The sequence below is a fragment of the Vulpes vulpes genome, chromosome 15 (assembly GCF_048418805.1).
Source record: "Vulpes vulpes isolate BD-2025 chromosome 15, VulVul3, whole genome shotgun sequence".
Taxonomy (NCBI): domain Eukaryota; kingdom Metazoa; phylum Chordata; class Mammalia; order Carnivora; family Canidae; genus Vulpes; species Vulpes vulpes.
This window is the reverse complement of record NC_132794.1, coordinates 99,421,562-99,436,660: the sequence shown is the minus strand read 5'-3', so window position 1 is coordinate 99,436,660 and position 15,099 is coordinate 99,421,562. Positions and strand designations below refer to the sequence as shown.

The 15,099-nt window shown below is 41.3% G+C and overlaps 1 protein-coding gene across 2 annotated transcripts in view; it reads right to left on the bottom strand.

Annotated features, from left to right (window-relative positions):
* RBM20 (RNA binding motif protein 20) overlaps nucleotides 1-15,099 on the bottom strand; it is a 189,569-nt gene that overhangs the window by 143,648 nt on the left and 30,822 nt on the right. The window contains exon 1 of one of the 2 annotated variants that reach the window (XM_072740003.1): nucleotides 7,682-7,778. The exons of the other annotated variant lie outside the window; for it this stretch is intronic. The gene's annotated coding sequence lies outside the window, so the exon portion shown is untranslated. Of the gene's footprint in view, nucleotides 1-7,681; nucleotides 7,779-15,099 lie in introns of those variants that run through there. 2 annotated transcript variants of the gene reach the window in all.

Genomic DNA, 15,099 nt, shown 5'->3' with positions numbered 1-15,099 from the left:
GCTCAGGTCGTGATCCTAGGATCCGGGATCAAGTCCCACATCAGGCTCCCTGCATGGAGCCTGCTTCTCCGTCTGCCTATGTCTCTGCTTCTTGCTCTTTCTGTGTCTCTCATGAATAAATAAATAAAATCTTTTTAAAAAACTAAAAACCAGTATTTCTTATTACTGTTGATATAAAATTTTCAATAAAATACTAGCAAACTGAGTTCAGCTGCAAGTTAAAAGAATTATACACTATTACCAAATGGGATTTATTCCCAGAATACAAAGACATCTCACCATACAATATAATCATGCAATATAATACACCACATTAACAGAATAAAGGGGAAAAAACAGATGATCATCTCAACTGATGCAGAAAAGGCATTAAACAAAATTCAACATGATAAAAACACTCAAACTAGGGCTAGAAGGGAGCTTCTCTTAATATAAAGGCATTTGTGAAAAACTCACCACTAACATCATACTTAATGATTAAAGACTAAAAATTTTTCCCCTGAGATCAGGATCAAGACAGATGCCCATTTTCCCCATTTCTATCTAATGTAGTACTGGAAGATCTAGCCTGAATTTTGCAAGAAAAAGATTTTTAAAAAGGCACTCACATTGGAAAGGAAGAAGTAAAATCATTGCTGTGTGCAGATGGAATGATGTAACATGGAAAACCCTAAAAATTCCACACCCCAAAAAAACATATTAGAGCCAAGCAGCAATCAATAAAGTTGCCAGATACAAAATCAACACACAAAATCAATTGCATCTTTATACACTATGCAATGAACAAACCATAAAGGAAATCATGAAAACACTTCCACTTACAATAGCATCAAAAACAGCAGATGAAACACTTGTACACTGAAAACTACAAAACATTGCTGAAAAAATTAAAGAACACATTAATAAATGAAGCATTCCATACACATGGACTGGAAAACCTAATAATATTGTTAAGATGTCAATACTACCCAACGTAATCTACAGATTCAATACCATCTCTATCAAAATCTCAATGAAAAAACAAAACAAAAAAAAAAATCTCAATGAAATGTCTGACAGAAATAGAAAAATCCATCCTAAAATTCATATGGAATCTCAACAGACCATGAATAATCTTTAAAAAGAATAAATTTGGAAGACTCATACTTTCTGATATAAAACTTACTACAAAGCTATAGTAATCCAAACAGTGTGGTACTGGTATAGAAATAGACATATAAACCTATCAAATAAAAAAAAATAAAAATAAAAATAAATAAATAAACCTATCAAATGAAAAAGACAGTCCAGGGGGAAAACCTCATATATAAGGGGAAAGAGCCATCTTTTCAACAAACTGGATGTCCACATGCAGAAGAATGATGCTGGACCCTACCCTATACAATATATTAAAAAAAAAAAAAAAACTCAAAATGAATCAAAGACTTAAACTACAAACCTCTTTTTTTTAAGATTTTTTTTTTAAGATTTTATTTATTTATTCATGAGAGACACAGAGAGAGAGGTAGAGACATAGGCAGAAGGAGAAGCAGGCTCCTCAAGGGAAGCTCCATGTGGGACTCAATCCCAGGACTCTAAGACCATGCCCTGAGCCGTAAACAGATGCTTAACCACTGAGCCACCCAAGCATCCTTATTTATTTATTTTAGAGAGAGAACATGCAAGTGGGAGGAGGAGCAGAGTGGGGAGAAGCAGAGGGGAGGGAAAGAATCCCAAGCAGACTCCTTGCAGAGTGCTGAGCTGACACCAGACTCAATCCCAGGACCCTAAGAGCATGACCTGAACTGAAACCAAGGGTCAGACACTCAACAGAGGCACCCCAAACCCCAATTTATGACAAAATATAGAGGAAAACAACATGACTTTGGATTTACCAATGACTTCTTGGATATGACACCAAAAGCACAGGCAAGAAGAGAAAAATGGACAAACTGGACCTCATGAGAATTAAAAACTTTGTCCACTGAAGGACATGATCAATGAATGAGGACACAGTCCACAGAACCGGAGAAAATATATGCAAATCATATATCTAGTAAAGAATTTATATCGCAAATATATAAATAAATCCTACAATTCAATAACAAAAAAAACAACCCAATTCAAAAATAGGAAAAGGAAAAAGACTTGAATAGACAGTTTTCCAGAAAAGATTTACAAATGGCCATTAAGTATATGAAAAGATGCTCACCATCATTAGTTATAGAGTAATGCGATGTGAATTTGTGACAACAGATGGAGTGATACGCCCATTACAAGTATAAAGTGGCAGTGTTTCTATGTCTCGGTATTCTTGGTATCCTCAAGAAGCTGTGACATAAAAGAAGGGGGAGGTTTGGGATTGCAAATATTTAGAATGGGTTTTTTATCAAAACCACAAATGAGGTAACACTTACCATTCACTAGGATGGCCATAATAAAAACAAACAAACAAAAATAACAAGTGTTTTGAGGTGCCTGGCTGGCTCAATCGGTAGAGCAATGAGACTCATGATCTTGGGATTGTAAATTCAAGCCCCACATTGGGTGTAAAGATTACTTTAAAATCTTTTAAAGATAATACTAATAAGTATTTTTGAGGATGTGTTCATTGCTGGTGGGAATGTAAAACGGTACAACCTCCGTAGCAAATGGTTTGGCAGTTCCTCAAAAAGCTAAACATAGAATTATCATATGACCCAGCAATTCCACTCCTAGGTACATACCTAAAAGAATGGAAATGGATACTTTTATATCAATGCTCTTGGCTGCGTTATTCACAATACCCAACAGGTAGAAACAATCCATGTGTCCACCAAAGGATGACTGGATAAACAAAATACATACAATGGAAAATTATTAGCCATAAAATGAAATAAGTGCTGAAACATGCTACAGTATGGATGGATCTTGAAAACATTATGCTAAGTGAAATAAACCAGATACAAAAAAGTTCAAATATTTTATTATTCCATTTATATGAGATACCTAAATTACGCACATTTCTAGAAACAGAAGGTAGACCAGAGGTTACCAGGGCCTCCCAGGGAAAGGAGGAATTGGAAGTTACTTTTTAATGGATACAGAATTTCCACTTTGGAAGATGAAAATGTTAAGGAAACAGGGTGGACAGCTAGCTGTCCATTTAAATACATTAAATACAATTAAATACATTTACACAACAGTGTAAATGTATTTAATTCCACTGAATCACATATTTAAAAGTGGCTATATTATATGTGTTTTGCCACAATAAAAAAAAAATGGCCATAGCTGTTCACTTGAAATCATTCATTTCCAGGTCTTTAAAATAACTGATACCATTCAATTTAGTCATCTGAAAGCCCTACTTCAGTATTTTTAAATACCCATCATCCAGAAGCACTTAAAATGACAAAATCTCTTTTATGAGTGACATGATTTGACAAAGAGATAAAAAACCCATTCTAAATATTTGCAGTCCCAAACCTCCCCCTTCTTTTATGTCACAGCTTCTTGAGGATACCAAGAATACCGAGAAACAGAAACACTGCCACTTTATACTTGTAATGGGAGTATCACTCTGTTGTCACAAATTCACAAAATGCCAAGGCACCCGGCTGGCTCAGTCAGTAGAGCTACAAACTCATGATCTCGGGGTCGTGAGTTTGAGCCTCATGCTGGGTGTAGAGTTTACTTTAAAAACAACAACATATGGGATCCCTGGGTGGCGCAGCAGTTTGGCACCTGCCTTTGCCCCAGGGCGCGATCCTGAAGACCCAGGATCAAATCCCACGTCGGGCTCCTGGTGCGTGGAGCCTGCTTCTCCCTCTGCCTGTGTCTCTGCCTCTCTCTCTCTCTCTCTTTCTCTCTGTGACTATCATAAATAAATAAAAATTTATAAAAAATAAAAATAAATAAATAAATAAATAAATAAATAAATAAATAAATAAATAAAAATAAAAACAACAACATAAATTCACAAAATGCCATCAATGTCCGGCCAGACCCTATAGTGTGGAACCAGAAGCAACAGAAAACAGAAGCAAGGCTTTCAGTGGAATTTAACTTAAAACAAGTTCATCAGATTTTTAAAAGACCCACTAATAGCACAGAACACCACCGTGGATTTCCAACAAACAGGACTTGAGTGCAAAACACAGATGAAGCAGTTACCCCATCAAAACCAAGCAGCTGCTCTGAGGTTCCTGCCTACCACGCTGAGAGGGAAGGCTGGTCCAATGTGACCAGGGCTCAAGATAGCCAAAAACGGCTAATAGGCTGGATTTCTTCCTCCCTCTGTGTCCTTAGTCTGCTTTATTTTTCTTCAACCACTTCTTAGCTCACATTCTATTCTCTGTGCTCGCATTTTTTTGTCCATGTCTGTCTCTTGGAAGCAAATTTCCATGAGGACAGGTTTGCCTCTGTTGCTCAGCCCTATCCTCCTTGAAGCAGAGCCCAGCCTTGCACTGAACCAAGAAGCGAGTGCAACAGTTAGGGTGGATGACAGATTCTTGTGGTAATGAGGATGCTCTGTCTCTTGACTGTGTCAAGGTCAATGTCCTGATTGTGACACTGGACTATAGTTTTCAAGATGTCACTCTTGGGAGGAAGTGGGTAAAGGGTACACAGGACCTCTCTCTATTACTTCACACTAATGCAGGAGAGTCTACAGTAATTTCAATTAAAAGTTTGATTTTAAGAAGCTTACAAACAAAAAATTTAAGCAAGCAAGCAAACAAATGCGCCTCAAAATACCTGTCCGGTATTCTTCAAATCTGGCAAGTTTATGAAAAATAAGAAAAGACTGAGAAACTATCACAGAATGAGACCAGGTAGACATGACAACTGGGTGCCACATGGGATCCCAGAACAGAAAAAAGGACATGAAAGAAAGAAAGAAAGAAAGAAAGAAAGAAAGAAAGAAAGAGAAAAAGGACATTAGTGAGAAAACTGGAGGAATTTGAACAATGTCTATAATTTGGCCAATTGTATTATACCAGAGTTGGGACACCTCGGTGGCTCAGCAGTTGAGCATCTGCCTTCAGCCCAGGTTGTGATCCTGCAGACCCGGGATCAAGTCCCACATCGGGCTCCCTGCATGGAGCCTGCTTCTCCTTCTGCCTGTGTCTCTTCCTCTCCCCCTCTCTGTGTCTCTCATGAATAAATAAATAAAATCTTTTAAAAAAAAAAGTATTATGCCAGAGTTAATTTCTTAGTTTTGACAAATGTTCAGATATAAACTGTCAACATTAAGGGAGCTAAGTGAAGGCTATATGAGAACTCTCTACAGTTTCTTTGCAACTTTTTTATTCAACCTAGAATTACTTCAAAATAAAAGTTTATTTGTAAAAAAAATGTAGGGTTGGAAGAGAATTGTCTAATAATGTGCCAGGTAGTTAACTAGAACTGCATATGTTTTACTTTTCAGATAAAAATCATGTAAATCTAAGCAATAAAAAAAAGTTCAAGTGCCCACTCTTATAAACAATTATGCTGTGGCTTGATTCCATAGTCCCTAATCCAAAATCCTTGGGGCCAGATTTTGTTTTGGAATTTAGCATCTATTTGACTTCAGAGAAGAAACATGACACATGTGTTGTATATTACACCCCTGCAGGGGCAGGCGGCACCTTATCATCACACTCAAGAAGCATCTCAATCAGATGCCTGACGGCCACATGATGTAGGATAAATAAAGACTACAAACAGCTGCCTATTCTTCCAGGTAAGATTTTGTTGCCAAATTTTTGCTTAAAAAACTTTCAATTTTCAAAGCTATTTGGATTTTAAAATAGTGGCTAAGTGATTGTGGACTGGATTAATAGGATTCCCAATTAATAAACTTTTGGTTTTTACTCTTAGACTTCCAAATTTCTAAGTGCTTTCTCTCTCTCCTCCCCTCTTCCTCCCTCTTTCTCTCCTTTCCTCTTCCTAACCCCCACCCCTGCCCCTCTCCATTTAGGAGTAGCCTCAAGAACCAGAGACAACAAGCAGGGCCTTCTAGAATACTAATAACATATAATTTCTTAATCCAGGGCTGGTCGGAAGAATAAAAATTCAGTGAGCTCTGCACATATAATTTGGCTACTTTTCTGTATTGATGTTAAATGTTGATGGAACCTTTTTTTCAAAAGCAGCCATTACACAATTAGATTTAAGTCACAAAATATCAGCACTGCAAGAAATCTTCTCTCCCTTGAGAGATACAGTCTCATCCCTTGTGCGGCACAGCTCCAGAGTGGTGAAGTGAGCTACCCAAGATCACACAGCAATGTCTGGGCAGAGCTGACCCCCAGCTCAACTCCTAGTACAGGGTTCTTTCTGTTATGCAAAAACATGAGATTTCTGTTTCAAACATTTGTTCTACAATATGTGTTACTAAGTAACTGGGGAAAGTTGTAATACCATCACATCGGAGTTAATACCACAACATTTTTTGCTCATTTAGATTTATTTTTTCCCATGAAATTACTGAACTGATGTCTGGATCAGATGTCCCTTTAATTTGGTGTAACTATGCTCCTCTCTAATGATGCGTAAAACCATCAATGACCATAAATACAATTTAAGTGTTTGTCACATCATCCAACTTAATCATTCCGCTATAAATACATCATGGATGATTTAAATTGCACTGATTGGGTTCATCACTAAAAAAGTGTTAACCCTCTAGAGAGCTATGACATTTTTAGGTTGAAAAAGGAAACACACACACACACACACACACACACACACACATACACAAAAAGGAAACACGATTTGAGTGCCTTTAATTTATTTATTGTTAATATCTTACTACTTTCAGTACCATATGACTTAGCTTTTGCTTTTGTTAAATTCATAACCTTGCTTTATGCGAGTTTACAACCTTGCTGTATGCAGCTCAACTGGGGCAGTACTAGAAAAGCAATGAGCTTATACTTGAGATACAACATACTGCTTTCTTCCACTGGAAAAATAAATGATCTAGAAATATGCACACAAGCAAATTCCAAATGCCAGGCACCTGTAAGAACTTAGTTCTCTCAGATCAAACTGTAGTTTCCATAAAAGAAAACCACAGTCAAATCAGAGACTCTTAGCTGGGCTTCAGACTTTGGATCCCTGACATTCTATGCTAAATTTTGGGGGGTAGGGTGTGGGTGGGTGTGTATAGGAGACCCAGACTTTCATCAGAATCTCCAAGGAAGCCATGACCTTCAATAAAGGAAGACTGAGGGAACGAGCCATTAGCTATTGTAAATAAATAGAGGAAAGTGAGGTCTGGATGGATGTAAGACCCACCCGTTTCTATTACAGGCTCTATTACAAATATCTGAAGATCCTTGACAACATACTAGAACATTATAACGTGGATGCTCGTAACAGTCCTGTGAGGCAGGCAGGCGGACCTGATTCCATTTTGCAGAGGAGGAAAGTAAAGAACTTGTCAAGGCTCCATGGCTAACAAATGTGGACACCAAACACTGGGAATTCGAACTGCTTTTTAAAACACTTCCCATCAAAACTACACGCACATTTCTGTTAGAGCTCTGTCATCACAACAGCCTGTACCACCGTGTTTTTAAAACAAACTCTCACATTATGTATTATGTAAAGAAATGCAATTTTTGGTGCAAGAGTCATAATTTATGTTTGACACAGCATGCAAAAAAACAAATAACCCTGCCTTTCTCATTACCTCCATACCTTCCCCCAGTCAAGGCCACTCAAATTCTACCTCTATTTTCCATTTTTCCTTCCAGTCATTCTCTTCCAGGCACTAAACTCACTGATGGTAGAAATGTCTCTTCCCCATCCCTGCCAAACATGAAGCTGGCATCCCTTCCTGCCCCCCTGCGCCTCCCCCCCAGAAGTCCCTCCTCTTCACCTCTCACTATGGACTACTAGGGACTTGCTAACTAAAATAGCAAAGAAAAATACATTCCATCACCCCTTCCTATCTAGGTGTTTAAATGCCACAGCTATCTTTCAGCTACCCTATGACCGTTCTGAGCACAGACACAGCTGTCAACACAGGAACAGAAAACAAGAAAGTCCCTGCGAGTTTGACCTGACAGAAGACAGGTTTGTCACCGGTCTCCAAGTCGAAAATAGATCACCCACCTCTCTGAAGGGCACAGGGCACTTTTCCACTCTTATCTCAGAGGCCTCCAGCTGTTACATGAAATGCATGGAGCAGTTGATGGAATGAAATGTACAATCAACAAGACTTTCAAAATAACTTCTTTTTGACAGGCCCACCAAGGACAGGATGACAATGAATCCATATGATCACGTGTAAAAGTGCTGAGTTTCCAGGAAAGCCCACACCATCAATGTCTTTAACCAAGCCAACAGTTGATCCAGTCACCAAAGGAGGTGACCATACTTTATTTTTAAGATTTTATTTATTTATTTCAGAAAGAGAGAGTGTGTGCGCGTATGCGTGTATGTGCAGGCAGGGAGAGGGGCAGAGGGAGAGGGAGAAGCCACTCCTTGCGGAACAGGGAACCCAAAGCAGAACTTGAACTCATGACCCTGAGATCAAGACCCGAGCTGAAGGCAGTTACCCAACTGACTGACCCACCCAGGCACCCCTTTCTATGAATTTTTTTTAAAGCCAGGTTTAGTCATTCTTTCTCTAAAAATTAAGTAGCTAAAAAATCTTTTGAAGTAAGGAATACACCTCTGTTCTAAGTAACAGGACGTGCCTTGATTATTCTCTCTTCCTTCTATCACCATTGACCAAAGAGCCCTAAGTAAAGACCACTTTTTTAGCATCAACAGAGCTAACAAAAATAGAAGAGCCATATCCATTGGCTGATCACCTAATCTCCCATATGATGACTAAAGGAATAATTTTAATTATAGGGAATAATAGAAATTTCTCCTACTTTAAAAAGCTGATTCAACATACTCGTTGTGTGTTTAAGAGCAGATCAGATGGCTTATATTTTGGAAGTCTGTTTGGTTTTCTAATTGAGCCATTTACACTAACATTTTAGGTTAATCTAGGAACGTGTATACAAAAGCAATAAAACTCTATTTACTTTAAACTCAGCACGTAAACAAGGGTTTCCACCTTTAAAGTTTCCCAACAAATAGAATAAAAAGAAAGCTCCCAAAGAGCAAGAGGGAAGAGACAACTCCTACCTTGGACCACACTCACAATTTAAATCTGATCTAAAATGTACCAGAAAATACTACCAACTCCTTCACCCGAAAGATTAATGAAAACCAATTACCAGCTTCCACCCGGCTCCTGCCGCCCTAAGGCTGACCTCCCACTGCCCCTTAGCAGCTGTGTGGCAGGTTGGAAGTGTAAACTTGGCCAATGCTTCCGCTGAAAAATAAAACTGCCCTTCTGCCATTAACAAGTTAATGAAATGCAGACTTATTGGGTCTGAGGCTACCGGATGCCCACAGAGCTGTCATTAGAATAAAGCCAACTATGAAATCAAGAGGGTGGCCAAGAGCTGGATGAGACCAAAGAAGTCCAAAAGAGGAGACATTTGGCAGCCTCCTCAAAAATTGTGATCATCATAATAAAAAAGAACTATCCATGAGTCCACACTGATCTAAATAATTGATGAATATATAATTGGGGGAGATGGAACAGCTCTTCCTTACAGAAGAATTCCGATTAATAAATGTAGAAGAAATGAGTAGACAGAAATTCACCATTAGAAGGCTACAGTCATAACTGTTGCATGCAAGCTCCGCTGAAGGGTGCTAAAATTAGCAAGTGAGAGTTTGAGGAAAAACAGGGTATTTGCATAATCTTACAGTTATCTCCCAAGGGAGATATTCTTAATTACACAGGAAGGAAAAAAGCACCTTCTAACTTCACAGCACCACCTCAACCAAGTGATTAAAAGATGCACATCCCTTCTACGGGATTCTTATTTAAAAATGCAAAACTCGGGATCCCTGGGTGGCGCAGCGGTTTGGCGCCTGCCTTTGGCCCAGGGCCCGATCCTGGAGACCCGGGATCGAATCCCACGTCGGGCTCCCGGTGCATGGAGCCTGCTTCTCCCTCTGCCTGTGTCTCTGCCTCTCTCTCTCTCTCTCTCTCTCTCTCTCTCTGTGTGTGTGTGTGTGTGTGTGTGTGAGACTGTCATAAATAAATTTAAAAAAAAATTTTTTTAAATGCAAAACTCATTTGCTCAGTGGGTTAAGCAACTGCTTTCAGCTCAGGTAATGATCTCAGGGTCCTGGAATAGAGTCCTGCTCAGGGGGAAGCCTGCTGCTCCCTCTGCCCCTTATCCCTCCCCCATGCTCCTATGCATCTGCACTCTCTCTCTCTCTCTCTCTCTCTCTCTCAAATGAATAAAATATTTAAAAAATAATAACAATGCAAAACCTCAATCTAATCATGAGAACACATCGGACAAACTCAAATCTAGGGTCTTTTTCCAACAAGGGTTGGCAAACTGCATCGCAACAGCCAAACCTGGACCTTTGCTTATTTTCAAAAATGAAGTTACACTGGAGCTCAGCCAAGCTCATTCATTCATTTATGTATCATCTCAGGGTGCTTTTGTGCTACGACAGCAAAGCCAAGGAGCTACAACAGGGACTACAGGACCTGCAAAGCTGGAAATATTTACTACCTGGCCCTTGACAGAAAAAAATTGGCTGATCCTTGTTTACAAAAGTGACTGGCCAGGGCTCTTCCAAAGTGTCAAGTTCATAAAAGACAAGGCGAGACTGAGAAATTATCAAGCACTGGAGGAGAGGATGGAGACACAACAACTAAATGCCTGGACTGCATCCTGGAATAGAAAAAAAGCATTAGTGGGAAAATTGCTAAATTTTGGAGGAGGAAAGCCTGTAATTTGGTTACTAGTATTGTACCAATATTCCTTTCTTGGTTTTGAGAAAACCAAGACGGTTATGTAAATCGTTAACACAAAGGGAAGCTGAGTGAAAAGTACACAGGAACTCTGCTATTTTTGTGGATTTTCTGTAAGTCAATCGATTTCAAAACAAAAAGTTAAAAAAGCATTGTGATGACCTTCTGAGCCAAACAGAACCAGCATCACCTTCAAGGGTTTTTCTTTCTCTGCCTTAAAGGGACACCTGGGTGGCTCAGCGGTTGAGCGTCTGCCTTCAGCTCAGGGCATGATCCTCAAATCCCAGGATCCTGTCCCACATCGGGCTCCCTGCATGAAGCCTGCTTCTCCCTCTGCCTGTGTCTCTGCCTCTCTCTCTCTCTCTCTCTCTCTCATGAATAAATAAATAAAATCTTAAAAAAAAAAAGGTAACTGAAAATAATTTCAACATCACAGATGCTTCATGAGTGACCTGAAGGCAGACAGGATTAGCAAGCAGCATGCCTTGTTTTACCCAATGCTGTCTTTAAAAAGACAGTATAGGGCAGCCCGGGTGGTCCAGGGGTTTAGCACCACCTTCGGCCCGGGGTGTGATCCTGGAGACCTGGGATCAAGTCCCACATCAGGCTCCCTGCGTGGAGCCTGCTTCTCCCTCTGCCTGTGTCTCTGCCTCTCTCTCTCTCTCTCTCTCTCTCTCTCTTATAAATAAATAAATAAATAAAATCTTTAAAAAAATTTTTTTAAAAAGACAGTATAACTTGAGGATCCCCATCTTTAAACATAAAGCGCTAAATAAAAGGATAAATGCAGACCTCTGACTCTCTCCATGGGGCCTTTCAAAGCCTAACCCAACCCCCAACTGTAAGAAGTAAGTGGACAGAAGATTTCCTTGCAAGTATCAGCGCAGGAGGGGGAGATTTGGGGCAGACCATGAAGGCAGATCCTGTGTTCCAGGGTGTAGGGCCAGTTCTGTCACCAGCTCCTCAAGGAGCCCTGACAAGGGAGTGAAATGCTTTCTGCAGAGGGGTCCCTTCTGCATTCACTCCAGGGCTTTCCCTACATGGTCAGGGAGGAACAGAGAGAAACAGAGGAACCCTACTTCTCTCCCATTGAGCAACTGCCCCTGCACAGACGCGCATCATACAGAGTCAAGATTGATTGTGACTTTTAACAAATCACATCTACAATTATGCCAGAATTTAGAGAGAGAATCAGAGACACAGACTGTAAGAAAGAAGTGGAAAGGGGGGCTCTGGATGGCTTGGTTAAGCGTCTGCCTTCAATTCAGGTCATGATGTCAGGGTCGGGATTGAGCCCTGCATCAGGCTCCCTACTCAGCAGGGAGCCTGCTTCTCCCTCTCCCTGTGTCCCTCTCCCCCCATCCCAGCTTGTGCTCTCTACTCTCTCTCTCTCAAATAAATAAATAAAATCTTTAATAAAAGAAAATAAGTGGAAAGAGAAGCAAAAGGGAACACAGGAGGGTGGGTGGAAGGACACAGGAGGAGCAGGAGAGAAAGGTGGGGGTGCAGCTCACCCTTGCAAGTAGCAGCTGCACAAACTGACCCTCCAGAACCACCCCATCTCCCTTGGGCCTTACTGACCGGCCCCAGTTTAAGTGGACCACACTGGGTCAAAGGGGAATGTCATCCCCCCACTCTGCCAAATGTCCACAATTCCCGGCCCCAGGTGAGCTGTCGCTGTGACAGCCACTGTACGACAGAACACCAGAGCCCAGGCTGGTCAATCGTGGATGTCAGCCCTGCTGTTGGCCAGACACCCTTGGCAGATGCTGGCTCCCAGCTGAACACACGACCCAGTGAGGCCAAGGCCATCTATCATACCCCGCCGGCTGAGCAGTAAAGCGGATGGAGCTTAGAGAAGAGAGGCTCCTAGCACCCTTTTAGCTGACAGCACTCGTCCTCCCCCCTTCGAGAGAAATGAACCCCTGAGGTGGGGGAAAACTGGGCAGTGGCTGATGCCATCTGGAGGAGGAAGAGGAGGCATTTTATGAATGGGCCATTTGGACAGGAAAACAGCCCTCCCGGCCTTCCCCGGCTGGTGCAATCCCTCCTCCCTCGAGAGAAATTCTTTCAGGCCCATCTGCTCAGAAGGAGGCAACACACCCAAGGAGCAAACCTACCACCCACTCCCTAGCTTCTGCCCCCACCAAGAACATTCCAGTGGTTCTGCCAAACAAACTAATTGCTCTTCCCCAGGGCAGGCTGCGTGACAACAGGTGCCCAGCTCTAGCACACCATTCACAGTTTCTGGATTGTTTTGCTTTTAATTAGCTTATAGCATTGTTTTTAAGAACGGTGCTGTCCTATTGTGCCCTTTTCTAGCCATTTCAAACAAGGAAGCTGAAGGGGGGCAGTGTCAGTCTGGAGAGGAAACTGAGATGGAGGTGCCCTCTGGCTGCCTCTGGCATGAGACAGCATGAGCCGTGAATGACAGTCACCAAATGAACCGTGTGCGGCTGGGCCTGTCTGCCTGGATGGCAATGTGTCTGCATGTGCCTCAGTCCATCAGGGCTGGAGGAAGACAGACCTGCCTTCCAGCCTCAGCCAAACCCACCCTCAGAAAACACAGGGAGACGTCCAGCCTTCCGCTTTCACCTGCCAGTCCTCCCACCCTACCCCCACCATAGTTAAATCTGACTTTCTATATGACCCGTGAAGCAGGCACCACAGGTAGGATCCCAAGACATAGGGGCTTATGTGACACGCCCAACTGAAGGACCACAATAACAGAAGCCACAATAATGATTAATAAAAATGAAGTGTGGGCAGCCCCAGTGGTGCAGCGGTTTAGCGCCGCCTGCAGCCCAGGGCGTGATCCTGGAGACCCGGGATTGAGTTCCACGTCGGGATCCCTGTGTGGAGCCTGCTTCTCCCTCTGCCTGTGTCTCTGCCTATCTCTCTCTCTCTCTCTGAATGAATAAATAAATAAATCTTTAAAAAAAAAAAGAAAAAGAAAAATGAAGTGAACGTGAACATTAATTGGGCACTTACTATGTGCCCGGCACGTGCCAACCAATTTATAAGCCCTTGCTCCAACTCTGGAAGAGTATAGATGAGAAAGTTTCTGTTTTATGGATGCAAAAACTGATGCTTAAGAAGGACAAGTTTCCTGCCCAAGTGCACATGGCTACTTGGTGGAATGTTCTTGATTTAAACCCAGAACCTGCATGCTCACCCACTCCGGAGCTTCCTTGTCTCTGAACAAGGACTGCAGTGGAGCATGAACTCACCCGCACTCTGGGTCTGAATGAGGGTAAATCACATTATTCCAAGAGTCCACAGACTCCCAATCTAGTGCTCCTACTGCATTGCACCAAAAAAAATGTCATGTCCTGATAAAATATAAAGTGATTCTATTGAAACATTTTTCTACTGTCCATTCCTTACAAAATAAAACTTGATCCTAAAAAATATTCCTTAAGGTCATCAAGCTCAAACCTTCATATGCCACCTCGCCTAGTCGAAAGGAAGCCAAGCTCACTGACTGAAAGGGCTAGCAACAGAACTCAGATCACTCTGGCCTTGCACACCCAAAGATGCTTTCTAGAATCAAACTGCATCTCGTCAGAAATGAACAATCATGGAGAAGTTACTCAATCAGATGTTTTCCATGATGGCCCTGACTCAGGGGCTCTGTTCCCCAGTGACACTGCAGTTGGTATGAGCCTGTTTTAACTAGAGCAGACCAGATTAGGAGAAGATCCACTGTTCATAATCTCAGCATGGCCACGGGCTCAAACATGTCTTGAAACAGAATTCCATTTAGTGACATACTCAAGGCCAATTAATGGCAACATAATGTATTTAAATACCTTGACATGACACATTTTTGCACAATCATTTTTAATCTTTGCTCTTTGTTTAGGTTTCCACAGGAATCTGTTTTGTATGAATAAACTTTTCAGTATTCCCAGAGTTCTATTTCTCCACCTTGGTTTGGAAGAAATCCCTTCTTCCCTTTAAATTATTTATCGTAATTTATGTTTTCATAGTTATCTGTATGTTTTGGTTTATGTTTGTTTTCTTCACTAAAGTCTCCATCCATGTTCTGTTTACCACTCAGTACCTATGACAGCTTCTAGCATGTGGTAGGTCTTCAATAAATACATTCAATGAACTAGGAATGAAATGTCCCATAGGTTCGGCTGGGAAGCAGTATGCTCTAGAGGATATGAACACCTTTTACTTCAAGCAAAACAATTTGGAAAGGCATTATCTTAGCAGCAAGATGGACCTCACATTACTTTTAGATAGACATCCATTACATGGAGATCAGCAACATAAAACAGAGGACCAACTAT